The 25,959-nt window shown below is 36.4% G+C and overlaps 2 long non-coding RNA genes across 4 annotated transcripts; both read left to right on the top strand.

The window, feature by feature from the left end:
• The first annotated feature begins 6,373 nt into the window (after positions 1 to 6,373).
• Positions 6,374 to 7,863, top strand: LOC147503110 (uncharacterized). The gene is made up of 3 exons (XR_015220119.1): positions 6,374 to 6,568; positions 6,694 to 6,761; positions 7,801 to 7,863. It is a non-coding gene; the product is annotated as an uncharacterized LOC147503110 (long non-coding RNA).
• Positions 7,864 to 8,277: 414 nt separating this feature from the next.
• Positions 8,278 to 14,843, top strand: LOC147503109 (uncharacterized). 3 transcript variants are annotated; one of them, XR_015220117.1, is made up of 7 exons: positions 8,283 to 8,557; positions 10,326 to 10,432; positions 10,884 to 11,041; positions 12,384 to 12,584; positions 12,690 to 12,738; positions 12,834 to 12,899; positions 13,002 to 14,843. It is a non-coding gene; the product is annotated as an uncharacterized LOC147503109 (long non-coding RNA). The 3 variants fall into 3 exon arrangements; XR_015220118.1 differs by lacking the exon at positions 10,326 to 10,432 and having other exon boundaries at positions 8,278 to 8,562; positions 12,834 to 14,843; XR_015220116.1 differs by lacking the exon at positions 12,690 to 12,738 and having other exon boundaries at positions 8,320 to 8,557; positions 12,834 to 14,843.
• Positions 14,844 to 25,959: the final 11,116 nt, after the last annotated feature.

Genomic DNA, 25,959 nt, shown 5'->3' with positions numbered 1-25,959 from the left:
AGGTTGTCCGTGCGTGCACGTTCCTTAATTAGATAACTCAAATTCTTTGAGTTTTCTAGACACCGTAAAGTATGAAAAAAGTTTTATGCCATTACTGGAGCGGTTGGGCATACGAGTACTGTACTGTACTCGTGAGGTAATATTGCAATTAATATATAAAAAATAAATTTATTCTACTTCACCTAAGGCGTGCGCGTGCTAGAAAATAGGCTAAATTGGGTGCGGGTCGCACTTTGGTACCTTTTTTTTTTTTTGCCCGTAAATTTAAAGGAGCGCGGGGCGCATTTCATAATAGGTTGATGTTAACATTTTTCAGTATCTTTAGTAATTTAGATTTACTTTACCTTAACGTGCTAAAACTCAATGATTCCTTACTCATGTGTTTTCATTGGTAATTTTCAAGTAAGGATTTCGTTCCAACTCCTAAGACAAAAGTCTATGATTTCACAACTGGAATTTATCCTTTAGGGGGAACTAGTGAGAAGAATTTGATAGATAGATTCCTACTTTCTAAAGATGACTTACTACACAAATTATCTACAGATTAGAAGTTGTTTTCTTAAATGAGATAGAGAGAGAAAGATAGGGAAATGATTAACATACTCATGCAAGAATTAGTTACATCTTTTTAGGAAATCAATTCACTACATCTCTAATCCGTTTTTGGTTCGTAGGAAACCCAAAAACGGACTCGAGTCTTGAATCCCTAGCACAACATACTTATCTCTAAGTATATCATGCTAGCATGTGGAGTTAAAATAATATTTCATCTCTGAAATATCACTCCAACACCTAGTTTTATTTTCCACCAGCCGGGTAAGCATAGAATCCTGAATTCTCAAGGTCTAGCTCGTGCGACTAGTCCAGGCGTGAAATGGGTCACATGCGCGAGTTAATCTAGAGCTCCAGGCTCTACTTTTGGTCCGACTCCATCATTTTGTGACAGGATATCAAAGAAAACCCTAAGTTCTAAGTAGTGAATCTAGATTCTTGAAACGTACACTGATCCTCACATGAGCATCATTAACCCTCCCCTTGGGAGGGTTTTAGCTCATGATCCTTGGAGTTATATGCAATATGTTTGATTTTATGATAAGTTTTAAAAGAAAAGGAGAAGAAGAGTTTAAAGAACTGAATTTAAACTTCAAAGAACAAGATTTATTTAGAGGACACTAAGGTAGCCATTAACACTATTACACAAAAACTAAGCTTAGCTAAAAATATGAAATTACATAAAACATGGAATGAATGTTTTTTTTTCCCCTTTACTACATATGAGAGCATTCTCTCTTCCATCCCACATGAAACCATCTCCACATTAAATTCCATCCTATCTAAAAACCAAAGAAAATTGACACCTTGCATTTTTTTTACACTATTAGCACCTAAATCCATCTAACTCCATTAATGTCATGCAAGATGTCCACTTTGTGCCAATTATTTGCACATTTTGTCTTGACTTGCATGATGACTCATCAAATCTTGTGGGCCTGCATAGTGGCACATGCTGTGTCTAGTGGCGGGCCAGTCTTTTGATATTTTTACAGCTTCTCACCTTTGCGTAGAGTTCATCTCACTGATCATTTGAGCAGCTCACTTGCCGAATTTGGAGTCCTGGTTCAAGAGATATGAGCTTTGGAATTTTGATGCTTCCCTTCACGTAGTTCCGTTCTGACTCGATTTTGTCATGTTTGTGTCTCGTCTTTAATCCGTCTTTGTTTAGCTTCACATGGTTAATTTGGAAGACTTCATCCATATATACATTGTTCCCGTGCTTTAACACAGGTTTAACCAATATTTTCACGTTAATTGCGAAAACATGCAAAAGTATAAAAATATAATTATTTCATGATTATTAAACACATAATTAACAAAAGCTTAGTAACAAAAGCTCATCTATACTACAACAACTTAGTAACAAAAGCTTGTTTCCTAAATTTATCTCAGATATCTATACATCTCCCTAGCGGGGAACGAGGATTAATTCCTTTAAAACTCTAGTTAATATGCATACAATAATTAAAACATCTACATATGAACATACATACAGTGAACCTTACATTGAACTGTACAAGCAGGGCCATTTCTGGATTCTTTGGAGAGCGTCCCTAAATAGGTTCTCACAGGTATGTGTCGAGACACAAATTCGCTCTTAATTTTTCCATTCAGGTTTAGCTAACTCCAGTGTCTAGTGGGCGCACGTTTCCTCACATACTTGATGATAGTCAGAGGAGCCGAGGTCGATCAATCACATCTACTACTTATTATCACACCATCCCACTCCTAATTGAGCTAGAGGTCTTTATTAGGTATTGTGGGGCTTAGGTGGTGGTGTAGAAGAAAATGGAAATGGAAAATAAAAAATGACAAGTATGAGAGAATAAAGTCTTCATGATATTTACACTAGAGAAATCCTTATTTTCTTTTCCTGCTTTTACCTAAGTTTTCCTACTTTGCTCTTAAGCTTTTGGATTTATTTATTTTTTATTTTTTTTCAAAAGCTTAAGAAACATAATTCTATTTTTCTTTCCTGAAGCAAGTAACTGACTTTTATTTGGGACAAATTTTTCTCTTTATTTTTCTACATTTCATCCTATTTTTTATACTCATCATTTAGGTAAGTTATTTTATTTGGGGTTAATAGATGGGTAAAGAATTTTTTGTGAAAGTGAGAGGTTTGATGAAAGGTTCAGTGGAGTGACTAGCGATAAAATTTGTAACAGGTATGAATTTTTGGCTATGTCGATCCAAAGACGGCCTAAATTCTCGCCTAGGGTTCGGATGGTGATTAAGTAAGTAGACGCATGATTTTTAGAAGAACTACTCCTCTGTGTCATTACTCACTTATCACACATATCGAGGCTTTTTGGTTAGATTCTCACAGGATTGATAATTTAAGTAGACTAACCATGGGTTCCAGAAACTTACTGCTATGTACAATCGATGATACTCAGTGCATGAATACTCATGAAAAGATGTAAAAACTATTGTGTACATATTATCTTAAGTTTCTTAAAAACAAATCCTAATTCGAATGCTAATATGAGATTTCTATACGATTTTTATCATCGAAAAAGAAATAAGACTTTGTCACTAAGTACATTCACTAACAAGAAAGTAGAAACTATATACAGCCTACAAGTTGCCTAATTTTTGCTACAGGTTTAAAGCACCTCCAAACTGAATGATGCTTAGTCCTCGAAGTATCAATAGATAAAGAAAGAAATTACCTGAGAACCATGAGCAAAATTACGGCTGGATTGCTGGAACAGAAAGTTATTATAACATAATATATTATACAGAGATAAACAAAGGAAAACAATAGCACACTAAACACAACTATATACAGTGAGATATATATACACAATAACCTACTCAAATTTACCATCCAGTAGGTCCTGCTATTCTGGCGTCTTCTCGAGTGAAATGCATTTCCTTAGCATCGCACCAAAAGATAATGGTTTGCCAAATGGTGCTCCATTTTAATGCATTCTAGAAGACTTTTAATGATGATTTCCTGCCGTGCGTATAATTTCCGCATGCCTTGGTGAAGAAAATGAATGCCTTCCATAGGATTAAAAATGTTCTGCATGACATTTTCATCAGAGAAATGTTTAGAGTATGAGCTTTGGTCTTCTTGTTCATCTGTCAGAGTATCTGCAGTCCAAAAACCAACGGCGCAGTCTGTGTGAATTACAGTAAGGGTCGCTTTTTGAAGAGGTATTTCTAGATAAATAGTTGGATAACCCCAACGCATCATAATTTCTGTGACTAAAGTAGGCAGAGGTGCTAACCTTTTTTTAGGCATGGTGATCAAGTTCCAGAGATGTTCTATTATGCAAAAATCATCCCTTTGATTATGCATAATCTAAAGTAGGTGGAGTTGAGGTTTTGTCACTTCAGATGTTTGTGATGTGCTTGCCACATTGTGTCCTAACCAGTGGAGTACAGCTTGTTAATTCTATTTCGAAGAGTGTTGAAGAACAACGTGATGTCTGTTTCCAATTTCACCACGAGATACAGTGGCCTGTAGTAGTTGTTTGATGGTATCAAAGGGTGACTCTAGAATATGGAACTTCGGGTTATTCATTGGAATTTAAAGTATGTCGGATATAATTTCCCTAGTCAATTCAAATCGTTGTCTATGGGCATGGAAATAGAATTTACCATGTTAAGGTCTACTAAATTGGTAGAACATCAAAACTAATTCTCTGGAATAAACAACTTCTGAATGATATAGAAGAGGCATCCATCCTCAACGTGCAATTTATGTGTCAAAATATGGAGAAAATAGGCCGTCATCAAAAAAATTCAAATAATTTTTCTCAGGCACTATCTTTCTTAGTTGATCTATTTGAAAGTGTAAGTGAGGGAAGGATAGTGAAGAATGTGTGAAATGATGATGACTGAAAAGAAGAGATTTATAGTCAATATATGAGCTTGTAAGAATTAGGATGCCAAGTGCAGTTAGATCCAGAATTAATATGTGGAAAACAAAAGTGAAACATGTGTTGTTGTTACACATAATTATGTAACAACAACTATGGGTATCCATAGTAGGTCTTTTCATGTCAGATTCCCAAAACAATTAATGAAGTGTTTATAATGTTAGAAAATACAGAGGAAGGTTTCACATGGCAGTTAGACCAACATATTTTCTATCATGAGTTGTCAAATAGGGTATTGAAAATAACGTCCCTAAGACTGTTACTGAGGTATGCAAAGAGATAGAACGTACGGAGGTGCAGTAGCCACAGTATAGTTAGACCTACAGGTAATTTCTGAATTGATGTAGCAAACCTCAATAATGGAAGATGGATAGAATGATTAGAGCTGCATGCACGACATGTGCTATGCCTACCGTGTAGCGTGCATGGCCTGCTATGAACACAATGAGTCGAGATTGATTTATTTTTGTGAGTTATTGATTTTGTTTATTTGTTATGATTATTGATTTTGTTTATTTGTTATGGTTCTTATGATTTTTTTTATATGTTTATGATAAGGTAAAAATACAACTAATACACACAAATATTAAATTAGGGGACTTCTCCATTTAATACGTAAACCGTATAAATGTTTGAGAATTATTTAACACACCACACTAATATACAAAGCGACAAAGGGAAAGAGAGATGTAAGTTACATAGATCTAGATATTATGGAGGATGTTATGCATGATTAACAGTATCACAACGATAAATACTGTTATCATTACGACTTTGAATGCCCCATCACGTTGCTCTTTTTCGAATTTCTCGATTGGATCCATTATATTGAAGAAGATGAGAATTTGTGAAGATTAAGTTGTGGAGAGTGAGAGAATGGGATTAGTGAAGTTTGATGAGGAGTGTCGGATTTTATAGGCGAAATTTGACCGTTTGTGGATATCTGACCGTTGGGGGTATCTGATCGTTGAGGTATCTGATCGTTGAGCCTTCTTTGGATAAGTCTGATGGACTTACTATTTGAATAAGTCCGCTGGACTTAAAGATTAGGCCTAATGCATAAAGGAACAAACTAATATATTTATAGTAGGAAGACAATAATCTCATAACATAAATAATTTCTCATTTAATCCGTCTGGAGATATAAAATTATGAGAAATTAATCGCCATACCGTTTTACATCACTAACAAAATAAAATGCAATACGTAAGGGAAACAAATGACCAAGTCATTTTCAAACTAAAAGAAGGAAGCTGCTATTATGAATCTTCAGGGTTAGCTAAAGATGAACCAAGGTTCCGACAACGATGGTCACTGCGAACTCCTAAGTTAGCTAACTGATCCTGTATGTTGCCTAAAGACTGAACCACTTGTTCCTGAAACTGATGTTGGTTAGCCATCAACATGCGCTGAAAACGGCTTTGACGATTACGCATCTCTTGCTGAAAATCACCCATGGAAGTTTGCATCTATTGCTGAAAAGCAAGCATGGAAGTTTCCATGCGCTCCTAGTGAGTAAACATGTTGCACATGCCAGTGTTGATTGTTCACAAAGCTTCCATAGGATGACTGATTCTATACGTATGGTATTCTCATTAAAACAATTAGGAGGGGGAGAGGAGGAGGCACATTATCACGCTCAGCATAATCTCTTGCTATAGGTTCCCAGTGATCCAGGACACAAGTCTCGAAAATCCCAAATTTTTTGAAAGACCTTGTTTGAATGAATGGAGTCACTACACCATTTGGGCTAATTTGCAACCAATGAGATTTTTCATTAGTAACACATATCCATTCGTTAGGTAATTTAAAACATTTATAATCCGTTAGCAATGCAAGTATCCGTTGGTAATATTATGTAACGTTTCTTTTAATGTTTTGTGACGTTTGGCCGTGTGTTACAGAGTTGGAAAAAAAAACGGAGAAATGGCTTGGTTAAAAAAAAAAAACAAATCACATTGGCAAAAATAACGAAAACTTAAGCGGGAGATTTTTTGGTCTCGCACTCATCTAAATTCCAAACCCTACCCAAAATAACTCCAAAATAAAGTAGAAATATAGAAGTCAATGAAAAAAAAAACAGGAGTGGTTTCAAGGGTTTCCATCGATTTCCCCACTAGGTAAGTCGTCCGGCCTCTCTTGTTCATCATCTCTTCCTCCCTTTCCAATAAACTGTCTAGGGTTTTGATTTTTGATCAATGTTGATTTCAGATTTACTAAAGTAAAAATTAATCTATGTTTTAAGGTATCAAATCATCTCAAATATCAAAGGAGCAGTCGTTGGTTTTGTCACAAGTGTTCGATTTGCTCAAGGTAACTCAAAGTTTGGGTAATAAGCTATATATTTTTGTTTTCTGGTTTATGATTATTTGTGTTCTTTGAGGTTTCCAGCATTTAGACTTGAGTTGTTGAAGAAGAGTCTACTATGGCATTGGTATAAGGTGTCTAAGATTTATTTGATAAAATTCCAGAAAGAATTTCTGAACATGGAAGTTGGGGTTGAATTGCCTTGATATGATAACTAATGTTTGAATCAATGTCAAAAAGCTTTGCTTTCACTACGTCAAAACAAGCCCGGCCAGAAATTGATGGGTACTAACCATCAATAATATTTTTGACGGCTACTTCCATAGTTGACAGTGCATACCCGTCAACTATAGTTTTGACAGTCAATGCCCATCTTTTTTTTCTTCCCCAAAAATTCACCTTGTGTTCCCAATTACATTCTTTTATGTTTCTCTATCATTTATTTCTTTCTTTCTTTCCCAATTTTTTCTTTACTTGTCCGTCAACACCCTAGATCTCAATTTCATGGTGGATCCATTACATCTCTGTTATCTGAAGCTCGCCTCCATTCAAGCAATGAAGTCGAGGGTTCCATTTCGTGTTGTCATGCGCTTGGGTATCTACGATTTTTGTTGATGGGATATACTATTATTCCCTCGCAGGCTGTTGTTGTAATAAAAGAGGAATCTGGTGTTATTAGGGTTTTTGTTTAGGGTAAGATGCATTTTTAGGTCATATGGTTCATGTTTAGGTTTTTAATTTATATGCTCTTTGAAAAGATTAAAGCTTGTAATTGAAAATATATTTAACTATATTTTCAGTATCTAAGCAAATATATCGCCACTAAGAATTGTGAGAAGATTTAGCTAATTTATAATGTAGTTTGTTGTTGTGCTCTTTCTTGTCCATTTTATGGAGTTATTTAAATAAAGCTTTCACAAAGTGAGAAAGCTCGAATACTAGTTTATTGTGGAGGAATGGGGTCAATTGATACACATGATGAAGTCCACTTTAAACATTGATCGGTTCATGTTTTTGTTAATTGGGTTTGCTTTTCTTAATTTAGGTGTTAAGGAATTTCATCTGGTTTATGGAGTGATGAATTGGTCTATTGGGTTTGCTTTCACGAAGTTGTCCTTAGGTGAGTTACTCTCCCAATCAATTTAACAAAAAAACACCAACTAATGAAGCTTTCTTATACATATATTTTTTGTTGTTCAATACTTGTTGTTTTGAGTCATTCACTTTAACCAGTTAGTTTGAATACTGGCTTTAAAAACAGCATAGCATAGACAAACATGCATTTAGCACTTACCAGTTACCAGTTACCACTGACAACATACATTGTTAACATATATTAGCTAGATTGTGAACAAAAACATATGTGATCACCACTAAAAAAAGGATAATATGCAGGCCATATTTCTGATTGGACTATATATATATGCAAGCCACTGAAAGACAAATTTAATTTTGTTTCCTAATTCGTTTAGTGGCTTGATTGTATTTTCTGGTTTCTAGATCAGTTCTTTCTATATGCTCGCTTTCGTTTGCAAAATTAAGTCAGCTAACCTTTGACTTATTACTTCCAGCTTTTCGGGTAATTTAATCACAAGTTCTATTGAAACTTACTTCAATTTAAGATGTTATTCCTACTATGTTTTATGCATGCTTTGTGCAATGGTTCTTAACATCTCTTGTACGTGTTTTATTTCCAGGGAAAGAATATACTAGGTATTGCGTTTGGTATGGGATTTGTGCAAAACTTGTGAAGGTGTTTGCCGAGAAAGGATAAACTAGCTAGCTACTCCCTAAATTGACAAGTTCGGTAAATATGACGTACTATTTGCAATTTTTTTAACCAAGCAATAGTATGTACAAAATGAACCATTATTACCCCAAGCTACATTGTTTCTTTTTTGAGTTTTGTTACGCCATCTTAATATCTTGGTCGTGCCCATGATATATACCAACAATATAGGGAATAAATTAAGCTACTAAGTGGTTGCTTACCCTTTTTATAGGCCATTAACTGGCTGCATACTTGTAGTATAAAATATACATAGTTTTTTTTAAGCAAATTATTGGGTTAAGGAGAAAAATATACATTGTTAATATCTAGGTTGATCTCCTCTTTCAAATACATGAGCAATGTATGAAATATGGTACTTAGTTGGATGTATGGTTACGTTGGTTGATTCTTCCTTTCTCTCTAGCATTTAAAACTAATAAGAACATGGACTTTCCAAGAACCAGATTGCATTTAATTTACAATTTACTTGATTGTGAGGTAGTTGTTATTGGTACAATTTGATATAACTTACTGTTGAAGTAGTACACCTATGCTTGGTTGTTATGTATTTTTGGATTCGAATTTGTATTTAACGCACTTTATAAGCAATTATGCTTTGGGTTGAACTGTTTATAGTTGCACTTGATTACTTAAGCACATATATACGTGGTTCAAATAGGGGGTTGTAAATAAGATTGAAGAAGACAGTGCACCTACTACTCGTGTTGAAATAGCCTTGAGGGTGTTCTGAGAATGCTAGCTACTTTGTGTGATCTTTTTCGGGGATGCACTGATTTTGAGAACATTTTTATCTTAGTTGGAGTTGGATTTGGCTAGGACAACCTACATAGGATAGATAGTACTTTGTCTATTTTCTAATTAATGAGGCCACATTCATTGCACTCAGATCCGCTTCTGCGACTGCTGGAGGCATCGAGGCCATTCACACAGCAGCTGGAAATGTCTGTTTTGCAAGTGTAAATGCAGGCTGGTCTTTCACACGTACTGCATTCATTTGCCAAGTTGTATGTTAAGCTCCATGGGATCCCATTTGATGCCGCAAAATTTGCTTCTCGTCTCTGGGGATATATATATTATCATCCTGATACCAAGGTTTTTAAGGCAGAACCTCCTGCGAATGCAGGGGATAGATCATTCGTGTAGTTTATCCTTGAACCTCTTTACAATATTTATAGCCAAGTAATTGGAGAGCATAAGAAGAGTGTGGAGGCGACTCTTGCAAAACTTGGTGTCACTCTTAGTAATGCAGCATATATGTTGAATGTCCGGCCTTTGCTAAGGTTAGCTTGTAGCTCTGTTTTTGGAGTACGCCCACGGGCTTCAATCGATATCTTTGGTTTAACATATCCCTTCTGCCAAGGAAGCTGCGTTTAAAAAGGTTGAGCATATATACATAGGACCTTTGCACTTGAATGCATAAGCTCCATTATACCTAGATGTTTCCAAGCCTCTCTGGCTCATAATTTTTCAGTTCTTACTGAAAAAGTGAAGTTCCGGTTTATTAACAAACATGCTTATAGGTTTGACTTATAAGCCAAGGACCCGTAAGTGCAAAACTGGTTTTCCTTAGTTAGCTAATTGATGCACCTCCATTTTTAAAGTAAGTATAGATTCTAGTCAATGTAAGAATTGCATTGTTAGGATGAAGAGATGAAATGAATGATGTTCTGACTCCTGCTTTGAAGGCACTCTTTTTGTATCAGATTCTTAATGTTTGGCAAGTCATTTGGTAGATGTGATCTTACATTGTTCTTATCTGCTTATTTTTTTTGCAACAGTAATGCATGGTCGTACATTAAGGGGATGTGATTGTGTGAATGCCATACGAGTAATGGGGCAAAATCTTCACGGATGTGCATCATGGGCTGCTACTGGCCATGTGCATGTTTACTTTTAAACTAACACTAGTTATTTAACCAATTTATTAAAGTTAGAAATGTCTGAAGTGACGCCTTAGAATTATGTCCATTTAGCTTGCTGGCAGCAAATGATTTAATTAAGTTGTGATTCTTTTGTAAGTCATTATGCCAATTACATGAACTTCTCAGTTCATCTTTTTGGCTAGAGTTAGATTAGTTTGAGCCATGTTTGTATTAATAACACCATAATTTGCCAAGCTTTCCTGCCACTAGCATATAAGACAAGGAATTGATGATAAATAATTTCTTGGGACGTTAGCAAATTTATTGGTGTTGGAACGTATACACTTAAGGAGTCTAGCTTTGTTGGCAGATACTTGTTTGGTGTGACTGAATTATTGTTCAAGTCAACCACTTTAATGGTTCACTGAGTTCTCCGCATAAGACGCCTTAGTGTTCCTATTACTATATGTGCAGGTGTAACTTGGTTTTAAGTTGGGAGGGAGTTTTCCAAATGTGTCCATGTTGGCGGCACCTCCACTAGTAGAAAGTGGCAGGAGTTTGTTGCGCGTGTGTACTACATTCTTGAAGAAAAGCGGGACCTGTAATTGAGTTACGCGTACTATAATTGACAGGTAAGTTTTCACTTCAATGTTTCATACGGGTGATTCACTTGCTATAGACTTGATAATATTTAAAGAGAACTTGTTTTCCTGTCTGTCCTATGGTAGTTGCACTGGTCTGACTTTGCACTAGAATTTGTTTTAGTTAGAGTGGGTTTTGGGATATAGTGATCTAGGATGAAGAGTTAGTTATCTAAATCTATTTACCAAGGGTTCCAGTTTCATGGTATTTGGATATCCGAGTAAGGAGTTACGCATGTCCAAAGATGGTATTCTAGCGTGCCTGCCAGGAAAACTACGCTGGACTGACTTCGCGCTCGATTTTGTAGTAGTTAGAGTTAGATTTGGGTTTTAGTGATCTAGTCAGTAAAGTTAGTACTCTGTATCTGCTTTCTAACGATTCCAATTTCATGATATTTGGATTACTAAGCTGGAAGTTATGGGTTTTGAAAGGTGGACTGTTCCAACAGAATTTTCAGTGTACTGGATTGATTTCCAGCTGTGTTTTAGCATAATCCTAGAGTTTCAAATGGGGAAGTAATCCTAGAGTTTCTTGGGGCAGTAATCCTAGAGTTTCAAATGCAAATTATATAGGAGAAATTAAAATCAAGCAATCAAAACAGAAATAGTCAACTACAATGAGGACAACATAACATACTGATATTGCAAAAGAAATAACTAGAGGAGTCGGAACTCAGAGAAAATGTAATATTAGAGAACTTCAGTATAGCAAGTGAAAGAAGTTTGTGTTTGGGAGAAAGAAGAGACATGCAGTGGTTTCTTAATTTCTCATAAGAAATTTACTCCTTTGGACAATTTACCAAATTAAAAAAAAAAAAAAAAAAACATCTATGCACCATGCTGTCGTTCTAGATAAAAATCAGCTAATAACAATACATCTATTCAACATGGACTTCAAAAGAGGGAACTAGAGGCCTAATGTCTATGAATATTATTCACCCAGCCCAAACACACAAGGCAAAAAAATTCTTCGTCATGGCTGGGTCTGTTTTTTCATGAGGACCTTGTTTGCAGGTGTCACAACAATTAGAATCAATTCTAATGTTCTATTGCATTTCTTCAGAGATGGTTCCTTCATAAGTTATGCCTATGTGTTGTAGCTGTTTGGTAGTGAATGGACTTATATAAAATAACTTCAACCCAACTCCTCCCAAGGTTGCTGTTAAGTTGATGCTGAAAAATTGATACCCTGATATGTGTAATGTTGATAATGATATTTTGTCATATCACTTTATGGTTTTTAAACTTTTGATTGTATTGTACATCTTCCTTTCACCTTCTATTAATTCCTTAATTTGTTAATTTTAGTATCTTAGAATGTGCTTCTCCTCAGGCAGCAACGATGGTTATAAGAGAATCGGTTGAATCCACTGTGGGAAGAACATCGGCCTCCAGGAATTACATCGCTAAAGTTCAGTAAACTCTCTCTTGGCAATGTGGTTCCCAAGATTGAAGGTATGTTTCAGTATGGTCTTTTACCTTACGGGAGTGTACTCTGATGGATCTTATGCTTTTAGCTGCAGGACCTTGACAGGTAATCTTAAACAAGCTTATAGTTTCTTTGTTTGCATAGCTGAATGTGTAGAGCATCCCCCACCTCACCCTTTTTTTTTCCTCTACAATTGCTTCTTCTTTTCAGATGGGTCGGTCATCTTAGTTTGTGTTTGCTTTTTTAAGGTGGACAAAAGGTTGTTGTTGTGCCGTAATGTGGATGCATGTACTGGTCTTTTTGTTTGTTACTTATTTTTCTTTGAAGCTCAGGCCTGCGTTATTTTTTTTCTAGTTTTTACAGCCTAGTGCAAACAAAGGAGCGAGGAAGTTACTACTGGGAACAGAGAAGTATATAGAGGTAGATGGCTTATAGCCCGCTTGCAAACTGCTATAAATTATGAAGGATGATTTGTATAGTGAAAAATCACTTCAATGGATACAAAATCAATTTGAATTGCAGTTGAACATGATGAGCTCAATTGTACGTAGGAAGATATATGATGTAGTAAGAATGTGGACAATGTCAAATGTCTTGGCTGGAGAGTCACATGGAGTGATGTCTCCCAAGAAGTTAGCCAACGAGTTTTCTTCCATTTTGCCTTCTTGGAACTTGTACTACTTTGGTGGTTTTAGGATTTTAATTTAGTGTGAAAGTTTAAGGAGCTGAACTGCTAGACAGGTATGACTTCCGATCCTTCTGCATTGGTTAGCTTAATTGGAAGAGTAGAATAATTCTTTTGATACATTTTTCACAGGGCATAAATAAGAATTTGCAGTGATTACACTCTTACACTGATCTTTATCTAGTCAGGGCCTTTTCCATGTTTATTATCACTTGCGAGACCTTGGCTACTATTTTGTTTTGGTCTATTTGAGTTTTTGGTTTGTGTATCTTTCATTTTTTTTCTTCTTATATGTTCTTTCGTCGTAATGGATTAGCTTATATAGTTAGACCAATTGATAATTGAGGAGTATTATCGTTGTGCTTCAGACCCATGCCATTCTTCGTTTGCTTGGTGTATATGGGTATTTGTGTACAAGTTTGATATGTGAGTTGTCCAGTGTTCATCTTATTCTCGTTTAAAATGTTTAGGCTATGTTTGTGAATGATAAGTGAACATTTGAATTAATGACAAGGAAAAGTCAACTATAGCTAGGAAGTATGTTCAAATACTATAATTAACTAGTTGTGAATATTTTTTGCACTGTCTACATCTGATACACAATCCTTTGATTGTAGGGTGTCTAATTTTGTAACTTAAGATGGCTGAAAATCCCCATCATCTGCTTGTGTTTCAGAAATCATAAGGTAGCTAGCCAGGTACAAAATATAATAGCAGTAAATGGTTTGGAGGAAAATATAATAGTAGTAAATGGTTTGGAAGTAAAAAAATTCATGACAACTTTTCACTTGGAAAGACGATATCAAAGTACCTTGTGGTCGTTTAAAATCTATAGGTCCCGAAGTCAGTCATCAAGTATAACAAATATGCTGCCTATGATCCAAAACAGGTACGGTATTAGCCTTCTTTACAGCTTGATAGACACCATTAAAGAAACACTTGTATCCAATTACTCTAGAAACTACATACACACACACATGCACACTTCCTTGTTGGCATGCACTACATGTTTTAACTAGTTGTGATTGTTGCATGTGGTATTTCCTGTGTTACCTTCCCTTGTCTTAACTGCCAAGTAGAGTTGAGAAAACATCTCAAGTTGTGTAGGTTCATTTATTGTTATCACTACTCCATGCTACATGTGTTTATAACCACATGGTTTTCTTATATCAACTTCTAGAGTAGTTTTAGTGTTTGGTTTGCTTCTCTAACCATTCTCCATATTTAAAATCTGAACTAATTTCGTCACTTATAAGCAGATGTTGGTTATATTGATGTATAATAGATAAATTAGTGATTATGTATTTGATTTATTTGTTGCAGGTTAGTAATGCAAGCATTGATGGGAGAAATAATCAAGAAAGCTTTACGCGGTAATGGTATGTTCGTGTCAAATTTGATAGAGATAGAGTTGTTAGAAGAATGGGCAAGAGTTGTTAGAAGAATGGGCAAGGATTAAAGGTGGTGTCATGGGGAATGAAGTCTTAATAAAGTCTTATATTGGCTAATGGACTGTTTGGTGTAGTGTTTACAAAAGACTTAATGAATTTACCAGCTGTTATTATACTCTTGGATATCATCTCATTCTCATTCTCATTCTCATTGTTGAATAAAATGTAATTAGAGTTGAGACTTGGGACTTATTAATGAATTATGGAGTATGTTTGGTTTAAGTGTTATTTCTTTTCTTTCTTGCTATTGTACCGAAGTGTATGTCTAATCGGATGGACAGGTTGTGTAATATATGTGGAATGTAGGGTAGAAACAGGTGCAGGTAGCCCAGGAACAATACTGTAGGTGGTGTGCCAACAAAATACAATACAATATTTTTTTTTTAAAACAATGAATCATTAGTAATGGATAGGAAACTGTTAGAAACATTCTAACACTAACCGACGAAATCTCTTACTATAAAATCATAGTGGCATTTATATCCGTTACTGATGGATAATTAAAATTTTTGGTATCCGTTACTAATATATTGTAACGGTTACGTATCTGTTACTAAAATTAATTTCAGTGACACTTTATATCCGTTAGTAAATTTTGTAACGGATATTAAGTGTTACTAATTTCGTTACTAATATTTGTCACGCTTTTGTGTCAACGCAAGATAACCGTTACTAATATTTTTTGTAACGGATGTATATCCATTACAAATAGACTAATATGGTGTAGTGAGTAGCAGAATGGAACCCTAAATTAATCATAATTTGTGTAACAAGAACAGGAAGAGGGGCTGGCCTGTCGGATGCAGTAGTAAGGACATGGCCAAGGAAATGGACCATACAGAATATTTCCTTCTTCTCCTAGAGGACCCACTGCAAATGCAAGAACGTCTTGTTGACGTCGGACGTCTTCGATGTACCAATCACATTGTAGGCCAGCCATTAAGTGACTGCCAGTTGGTTCCGTCGGAGGGAGTGTTGGAACACGCATCTCGAGCCACCGTTGTATTATCCCTCGAGTAGCGTGTTGAACATTAATTCCATAGTGTTAGGATACTCCGATATCAGCAGGGTTGGACTATCGGAGTTGATCAGAATATTCGTTATAATTGACAACAACTCCAACATGAGTTCACATTCCATCCCATCCGCCGTAATCCAAAACTCATTTCCCCGGAAACCACCATTGTTATAGAACTTCAACACTAAATCTTCGGAGTAGTGTCCTGGAATTAGGTGCAATAGATACTCCCACTCCCTACTTGCAATTTCCGCATAAAAAAAATTGGTGAAACATGTCGTCATCATATAGATTTTTAAAATTTTGTTCTACTGTGATTCAGTGATTTCCGACCATAAAGAGATCGGATTGGTTCGCTGAGGGTGTATATGGGGTGAATGAAGTGAGGAGAAGACGTTGTATGAAAAGATTTTGATTCGGTGAGATTTCAATCGCGTGGCGTGAGTCAATTTAAGGTATTGGTACCGTGTGCACGAGTTGTTAAGTTGGGAACAAGATCCGGTTTTTTAGGGGGACGAAATGGGAGTGGCTGACGTGTGGTATGGGTCACGTGAAGGTTTTATTTGCTAGGCACGTGACTTGGGTTGGTTTCGAATTTTTGGCCCAAGCCCAAATGAAAACCGAAAATTCCCATTATGTCCTGAAATGTCCGAAACTTCCAATTTAAAATCTTGATTCGTTTCAACTCCAAATGGAACGAATGAGGTGCCAAAATGATCGGCATTAAAAATGCCATCCAATGGGATATGGAAAGGGCACATTCAAACTTGTTTTTGAAGAGGTTGAAGAAGAATATATAAATAGAACTCAACCTTTTTTTTTTTTTTTTTTTTTTTTATATGTACAAATTTACAATGGGAGATTAATGTGTTAACAACACCAGACGTCCAGAAGAATCACCACATACATTAAAATCAGGCAACTATCATGTTGGCTCTGGAGCGAACCCAATCCAGCCAGACTGTGACTTAACCTTTATGTTTTGGGGGCCTAGGGTGCAGGACGGTACCATCCCTGACTGTTGTGCAATGGTCTAATAATAATATTACCCTTAGTACATATGGTATAGCCTCATACCGCCCCAAAATGAAATCAAATGGCAAACAGCTAGGGGTTGGCCTGGTGAAATCCATTGCCCATCCAAATTAGGGAACATCCGATGTTGGACATCACGAATCTCTTTGTGCACAATGCTTAGTGCAAAGGGAAAAATAAAAGACACGAGTATGTACATGTTGAGTCTTTTAACGTCAGATCCTCAAGACGAAAGTGAGTCTTTTAACGTCAGATCCTCAAGATGAAAGTGAGTCTTTTAACGCCAGATCTTCAAGACGAATCCCAACCTGTGGGAGCAACGGGGTGACAGCGAAGTTTATCCTGCTTAGCTGGTGTCAGACAAAAATATACCTTATACTGGCAAATATCGGATAGTAATTTAAGACCTAGACAGAAAGGTGTTTGACAATGCATATACTACCCCATTCTTCACGCACGTCGCTTTCGAGCAAAAGTACTATGACCATTACCTATTTGAGATGGGTGAGATTTACACCAAATGATGAGCTGAAGTTCGCGAGGAAGAGAATAGAAAAGGGAAGAGAAGGAAGGAGGGGAAATTTTTGGTACCCATTGTTTACCAGAAAACACGTTTGCTCGATTATCAGAAGACATTTATACTTAGTTCTGAAAGAGAGTTTTTGTGGACTATGGTTCCAGCTTGCAACCACACGCTCTAGGAGATTTGAGAGAAGAAAATAGAAGATGACCCGACTACCCTAATGGTGTACTTCCCCTTTTTGTAAACACATGGAAGGAAGTACACCAGAGAATCTAGTAGTCTCTATAGACTGGATCTTGGAGAAGGGTCTTTTCGACATCTGGAGAACGCAACTCATAATAATGTTTAAGGCGTTGGCCATTTACTTGAAATTCACTGTTATCGTTTAAATTTTTCAAAGAGATAGCCCCATAAGTGGTGACAGCAGAGACAGTGAAAGGACCAGACCATCGTGTTTTTAATTTTCCTGGAAAAATGTGTAATCTTGAGTTGTACAACAAAACTTTTTGACCAATTTTGAAATCTTTTCTCAATATGTGCTTGTCATGCACTCTTTTCATGTTGGCTTTATAGGACTTCGAGAGATCATAGGCATCACTCCAAATTTCCTCGAGCTCATTTAATTGTAATTTTCGCTTCTCGCCTGCCACATTGGTATTATAATTTAGGCTTTTGATGGCCCATAGAGCACGATGCTCAAGTTCAACCGACAGATGACAATGTTTTCCAAAAATGAGGTGGTAAGGAGACATGCCTATAGGTGTCTTAAAGGCCGTTCTATATGCCCACAAGGCATCAGATAATCGAAGAGACCAGTCTTTCCTAGATGGATTAACTGTTTTTTCTAAAATGGACTTAATCTATCTATTAGAGACTTCTTCTTGGCCACTGGTCTGAGGATGATACAGAGTGGCCACCTTGTGAGTGACTCCATATTTCTTTACTAACAACTCAAAAAATTTATTACAAAAATGTTTTCCTCCATCACTAATGATAGCTTTGGAAACCCCAAAACGAGAGAAAATATTTTCTTTTACAAATAAAACGACAGTCTTATAATCATTTGCATGACATGCCATTGCCTCAATCCATTTTGACACATAGTCAACAACTACTAGTATGTAGAGAAATCCATGAGAATTTGGAAAGGAACCCATGAAGTCGATGCCCCACACATAAAAAATTTCCATAATTAAAATTGGATTTAAGGGCATCATATTACGCTGAGTAATGCATCCTAGCTGCTGGCAGCAATGCTCATGTGCATCTCTAAACAATGTTGGCCAATAAAACCCACATTGTAGAACCTTGGCCACAGTTTTTTTACCACTGAAATGACTACCACAAGATTGTTCATGGCAGAAGGATAACACGTCATTGTGTTCCCAGTCGGGAATGCAACGACGGATCAGTTGGTCGGAACAATACTTGAAAAGGTAGGGATCATCCCAGAAATAAAATTTCACAGTGGATAAGAACTTTTTTTGGTCAGCATGAGACCAAGATGAAGGGACTTCCTCGGTAAGTAGATAGTTTACTATATCAGCGTACCAAGGAGACGAAAAGACAGAATACAAGTGCTCATCCAGAAAGGAATCATAGATGGGTTTGGTATCATTATCGACATCACTGATGAGTCGTGAGAAATGGTCTGCAACCACATTCTCGCAAGCTTTTTTATCTCTAATTTCTAGAGTAAACTCTTGCAAGAGGAGGATCCATCGGATCAACCTCTGTTTTGCATTTTTTTTGCTAATAGGTAACGAAGTGCCACATGGTTAGTGTAGACTATTATGGAAGAAGCAACTAGGTAAGGATGAAACTTATCCAAGGCATATACAACAGCGAGAAACTCTTTCTCCGTGGTGGTATAGTTACTAGTTTCATTAAAGTTTTACTAGCGTAGTAAATGACAATTGGCTTGTCATCTCGACGTTGCCCTAGGACAGCTCCAACAGTGTAGTTGCTCGCGTCACACATTAATTCAAAAGGTTTAGACCAATCAGGTGGTTAAATTATAGGAGCGGTAGTCAGGGCGGATTTTAAGGTCTCAAAAGCTTGTTTGAAATTGAAAGTGAAGTCAAATACGACATCTTTAAGCAGGAGATTTGTTAAAGATCGAGCAACCTTAGAGAAATTTTGAATAAATCTCCTATAGAACCCTGCGTGTCCTAAAAACACACGTATGTCGCGAACTATTTTTGGTATAGGAAGGGAAGCAATTTATTCAATCTTAGCTCTATCGACTTCGATTCCGTCCTTTGAAACAATATGACATAGAACTATTCTTTTTGTAACCATAAAATGACATTTTTCCAAATTAAGAATGTGATTTTTCTCTTCACAACGTGCAAAAACCTTTTCAAGATTTGATAGACATCTATTGAAAGAATTACCATATATTAAGAAATCTTCCATGAAGACTTCCATAAAATGTTCAACCATATCATTGAAAATATGAAGCATACAGCTTTGAAATGTACCTAGGGCATTGCAAAGGCCGAAAGGCATTCGTTTATACGTAAATGTACCATACGAATACGTGAACGTTGTTTTTTTCTTGATCAGCAGGATCTATGACTATTTGAAAATATCTTGAATAACCATCAAGAAAATAGTAATATGCATGACCCGCTAACTGTTCAATCATCTGGTCGATGAAGGGAAGTGGGAAGTGATCCTTACGAGTGATCGCATTAAGTTTGCGATAGTCAATGCATATTCTCCACTTCACCAGAATATGAGCGGAGATGCATTTATCTTTATCATTTTGCACAACTGTAATGCAAGACTTTTTGGGAACGACATGTACTGGACTCACCCAAACACTATCAGAGATAGGGTAAATAATACCTGCATCGAGTAACATTAAAACTTCCTCCCATACCACATCCTTCATGGTGGGTTAGACGACGTTGTGGTTCACACGACATCTTTGCATTTTCTTCAAAATGTATGCGATGGGTGTACACACTTGGGTCAATGCCCTTAATGTCATAGAGAGACCATCCAATAACAGAGCGGTGTTTTTGAATGACATTAATTAACCGGGATTCCTGATCGTCAGTCAATTGTGATGCTATGATAATTGGGTGACTACCATCTGGCTCAAGATGTACGTATTTTAAATCCGAAAGAATATGCTTTAAGTCAGGGGTGGGAGGAGTGGGTATTACCGATTCTTGAAGAAAGTCGTCTTCCATAGAGAAAACAGATTGATGGCACGGTAGTAGGGCCAAATAGTGGTATTGACTCTAATAATGCCTTTACTTCCAGTGTATAAGCATCGACATCAAATTCAGAAACGCCAAAGGAAAGAAATTGGTGTACTTCATCGTCAGGAAAAGATTTTGTTAAATATTCTTATACAAGGCTGTCAACTAGGTTAACCTTACCATCATTGTCAGCCTCTGGAATTTGTTTCATCAACTTGAACACATTAACCTCGACCGAAAGATTTCTGAAGGACATGGTCATGGAACCATCCTTACAGTTTATGAGAGCATTAGCAGTTGCTAGGAATGGACGCCCTAAAATGATAGGAATGGAGTCACAGGCAACTTCTGTATCCAGAATGACAAAATCGACAGGATAGTTAAAGTCTTGGACTTTTACAAGGACGTTTTCCACAATACCTTTTGGAAACTACAGAGTCATGGTGGTAGGTTTAAGCTCATTAAGACCTAATTGTTTGAATAAGTAATAGGAAAGTAAGTTCACACTAGCTCCTAGATCTAGTAGTGTAGTAGCTGTATATTTGTCACCTAATGTGCATGGAACTGTTGGTCTACCAGGGTCCTTGTATTTGACTATACCATTGTATTCGGTGATGGACGGAAACTGTTCGGTGAGGAACGCTTGTTGAGGAACATTGGTTCTCCTTTTTGTGGTGCACATATCTTTCAGAAATTTTGCATGTTTTGGAAATAGTTTGAGGGCATCGAGAAAAGGTAAGTTGATTGTCAAATTATTAAAAGTTTCTCAAATTTCATCAAAATTTTTGTCAGGTTTATTCTTTGCCAAATGGGCAGGAAACAGTGCCTTAGGGCAGAATTTGGCATAAGGATCCGCTTGCTCGTTTCCCAATTTTTGAGTTGGTGACTTTGTTGGACTTGGTGTTTCCATCATAGGTTCATTATCAGAAACAGATTCATTGGAACCTCTGGTTACCTTTGTTTAATCATCTGGCATACGCATTTTATTGTCAACGATTTTGCCAGATCGAAGAGTAGTTATTGCATTCACTTTACCTTGGTTTGGAGTATTTCTACCATATGCATTGGTGAGTTCAAAGGTAGTGTTTGCTGGCTTAGGGTTTGGAACTGCTTGTCCAGGAAACATGCCTTTCTGACTTTTTTCTTACGCTAATTGTTGAAGTGATTGTTAGATAGATGTTAGTATATGAGATTGTTGGTTCATGTAAGCTAAGAAAGTCTCGCTTGTCCTATCAGTAGCGAGTGGCACAGGTTGTGTAATAGGGACTAGTTCACGATTATTACTAAGAAGTTGTTGATTATAGCCAGAACTGGAATTGGCTAGAACAAGGTTGCGGTTGGTTTGGTAGTTAGCATTAGAATTAGTTTGAAACTGATTTTGACTTTGTTGGTACCGCTGATTATTTCCTTGGCGTTATGGAATAAAGTTGGTGGATGGTTGAACAGGTGGATTGGCAAAACCTGGAGGAGCCATCTGTTGGGTATTCGTGCACCAAGCGAAATTTGGATATTGTCTCCAAGGTGCATTAGGAATGTTGAATGCACATGCCTTTTTTGATGGTTGGGAAGGGAGGCATATAACAAGGGACAATAAGTATCAGGATGGTCAGGACTGAGACAAAGAATACATGGGGAAGTGTTAACGTTCATGACCTGTTTTGGGAGTTGATCGTTTACTTGAACTGCGAGGGCATCTACTTTTTTAGTCAGGGATTTTATCAGATTTTTTAATTCGGGATCGGGTTTTACCTCAAAAATAGATGTAGCTTTTGTAACAGTGTCCTTAGATGACCTAGAAGAATCAGTGTTACCCCAATGTGTGCCTCTTGTTGCTTGTTTTTTAAGAAAATTATATGCTTCAGTAGCGCCTTTGTCCATGAAGCAACCGCCGTTCATTATATCAAAAGTTTCTTTTTTATGATCGGAAAGTCCATTAAAGAATGAACGAACAAGGACAGCGGTGTTGAGCTGATGATGAGGACATTCCAAAAGAAGATTAGTAAATCGACTCCATGCTTCCGTAAAGGATTCATTAGGATTTTGACGAAAGAATTGGATTTTCTGAAGCATTTCAGTAGTTTTCTTCTGAGTATAGAATTGTAGCATGAAAGCTTGCACAAGTTTATTCCATGTTTCTATGGATTGTGGATGTTGTCCTGCTAGCCAAACTGATGCTTTATCAGCTAAAGTGAAAGGAAACAACTTAAGCAAGACTTGTTCGGTAGAGACGGATGGATGGTGAAATGTACGGTTGAATCCTACGGAAGTGATTGTACGGTTTCTTATGGTCTAGACCATAATAAACAAGTAACAAGCCAAAAACGTTAGGCGGGATTCGAAAATCGTCGGCAATATCCTCAAGTTTGATGCAGGAAGAAGGTCCTTCCTGTAAGGCAGTATAGAAGTCCGAAAGGGGTTTCTCAGCTAGTGGAGTTTCGTCAGCCGTAACGAATGAAGTTAATGGTGACAAGGGATCATGATGATTTTTATTAACAGATGAAGAACTATGTTGAGGTGAGAACTTACGCAATTTCCTATCGTATTTTCTCCTACGATAAGTATGTTCAAATTCTTTAGTATTACTAGACCTTAATCTCATGCAAACATAAAATTAGATCTGATGCACCAAAGGAACTTAATATTACTTGAATTTTATTATTTTCTGAAGAATTAGAAGTGAATAACGTAGGCCTAAGTTGCTACTAACATAGCAGTGAAGCTAGGAATACGTGTGCATAAACTAATAGCCAGGTCACAAGAAAGATATAAGGGAGGTTTTCCGTGCAAGCACTGTTCTAATTAAGTAACCCCAATCTTTCAAGTTTCCTAGACACCGTTGAAATATGTTTAAGATTTATAAGATTTTTTAATTTTTTATTTCTTTAGTTAATTAAAATTTATGCAAGGGATAAAGGCACAACATTTATTTTTTTTAATTAAAAGTTATGCATATAAAGTACAATCATGCAAATACAACGCATACGTATAGAATTGAAGTACAATCATGCAAATACAACCTACTCATACATCACTAGATATAGTAGCATGTGAAGATACTCTACTCATACGTATAGAAATACTAATAGGCAAAGTTGTATAATCAATAAATACTTCGATACGCACAGGCAAATACACATCAGTAATACGTATATGTAGGCTAAGAGGCAAATATATATTATGTATATATATATCTACGCTAACAGGCGAATTTATACTATACGTGTTCTGCATAATAGTTTGATTCCGTCAATACTCATTGAGATTGCGAATGTCTTATAGAGAGCAGCTTCACCCCGAAGGGATTCGAAACAACTTACCCAACTCAGATTTTAACCCTCGTTGGAATGTTCTCTTCTTTCGTGACAAAATCAAATTATTAAACAAAACATGGTCCTCATACGTAGATAAATACTCAACATGTATCAATGTTTACTTATACGTAAAAATAAATATAACCATGCAAAATAGAATCAATGGCATGGATATAAATATTAAGATGCAATACGAATTCACTTACGCGTATATATACGTTAACAGGCATACGCACATGATTCATACATATTTGTAACATAATATGCAAAGAATAATCAATTAACTACGACATATTAGATAACATATGTGAATCATACAATAGTATATTAATATTATAACCTATTAGCGTCTCGCAAGTCCACCAAAGAAAAAGAGAAAGACCGCTCCTGCAACCCGTGTTTACCCGAACTCCAAAATGAATGTGAAGTAGTTGTTGCAGTTGCAGAAACATAGGCCCGGTCCTGGAATGAATAAGTCCAGGAGGTGCTTCTGTTGAAACAGGAACAAGAACGGAGAATATCAACCAGTGCGCACGAGGTTTCGATGGCGGACGCGACTCAAGTATCACGCACCCGAAGTAATCGTTCGCAGTAGGCTAAAATTTTCACAGAAGTCTTATGTCAGGGTGTAGATTAGGCTCCAGGTCCTAACTTTTGGAACCTGTAAGTGCAACAAAAATCAGTGTTCGGATCAGTACCAAAACACGGGAAAATTCAAAAACGAAGAAAAAAACGCAAGAAAATGAAATAAAGAAAATGTAGGAGATTGGGGGGTTTCCCCTTGGAGCAATTCCAACTTGGAAGGGAAGATCCTTTGGTCCTTAGGATAGATGGCAGTGGTGTCATTTGATGTTAGCACTTTTCAGTATCTTTAGTAATTTAGACTTAATTTACCTTCACGTGCTAAAACTCAATGATTCCTTACTCATGTGTTTTCATTGGTAATTTTTGAGTAAGGATTTTGTTCCAACTCCTAAGACAGAAGTCTATGATTTCACAACTGAAATTTATCCTTTAGAGGGAACTAGTGAGAAGGATTTGATAGATAAATTCCTACTTTCTAAAGATGACTTACTACACAAATTATCTAGAGATTACAAGTTGTTTTATTAAATGAGATAGAGAGAGAAAGATAGGGAAATAATGCACATACTCATGCAAGAATTAGTTACATCTTCTTAGGAAATCAATTCACTACATCTCTAATCCGTTTTTGGTTCGTAAGAAACCTAAAAACAGACTCAAGTCTTGAATCCCTAGCACAACATACTTATCTCTAAGTATATCATACTAGCATGTGGAGTTAAAATGATATTTCATCTCTGAAATATCACTCTAACACCTAGTTTTATTTTCCACCAGCCGGACAAACATAGAATTCTGAATTCTCAAGGTCTCGCGCGCGCGACTAGTCCAGGCGTGAAATGGGTCGCGTGCGCGAGTTAATCTAAAGCTCCAAGCTATACTTTTCACTATACCATAATAGGCTATTACTAACAGTCAAAAACCGTTACAAAAAAAATATTTGTAATGCTTTTTATCCGTAATAGTTACAAATATTTGTAACAATTTAAAAGCGTTACAAAGAATTATTTTGCTAACGATTATTAAGCGTTTGAAAAAATATTTGTAATGGTTTTTGTTACGATTTTGCAAAATTTATAACGGTTTAGGGGCGTTGGGAAATAATTTATGTTCGAAAAAAATATTACTTCGTAATAGTTTATAACCGTTACAAAGGGAATTGTATTTGTAAAAAAAATAATTCTTGTTTTTCTTCATTGCTTAGGAGACTTGTTGGACGTGCATAAAAATGTCCTCTCTGCATTGTATTCAAGGTAAATATCACAATATGATTACACAAAAAATATTCATTTATGGCTTCAAATTCCAACTTACTCAGAAATCCCAAGTCTGTACATTTCACACCGGCCAAAAAAAAGAAAACTTTTAAAATGTGCAACAAGACAAAAAATACCATAACAATGGTGCAAGTACAAATAACCATCTAAATAACACTTTTAACATCTAAGACTCTTCAGTTCACAGATAACGAAGAATTTAGATGGCTACAAAGGCATTCTGCCACGAGCACCGGAAGACCATGCTAGATAACATCTACCTGATTGAGCTTGACTGTTTTGAACAATATCCTAAATAGTCTCATCAGATCACACAAAAGCTTGGGATAAATAAGCAAAAATATATGTAAACGAAAATCTAGGAGAGTAAAAGGCTTGTG

The sequence above is a fragment of the Coptis chinensis genome, chromosome 4 (assembly GCF_015680905.1).
Source record: "Coptis chinensis isolate HL-2020 chromosome 4, ASM1568090v1, whole genome shotgun sequence".
In the NCBI taxonomy this organism is placed as follows: Eukaryota; Viridiplantae; Streptophyta; class Magnoliopsida; order Ranunculales; family Ranunculaceae; genus Coptis; species Coptis chinensis.
Note: the sequence above shows the minus strand (reverse complement) of the source record. Positions and strands in the feature narration are given on the sequence as shown.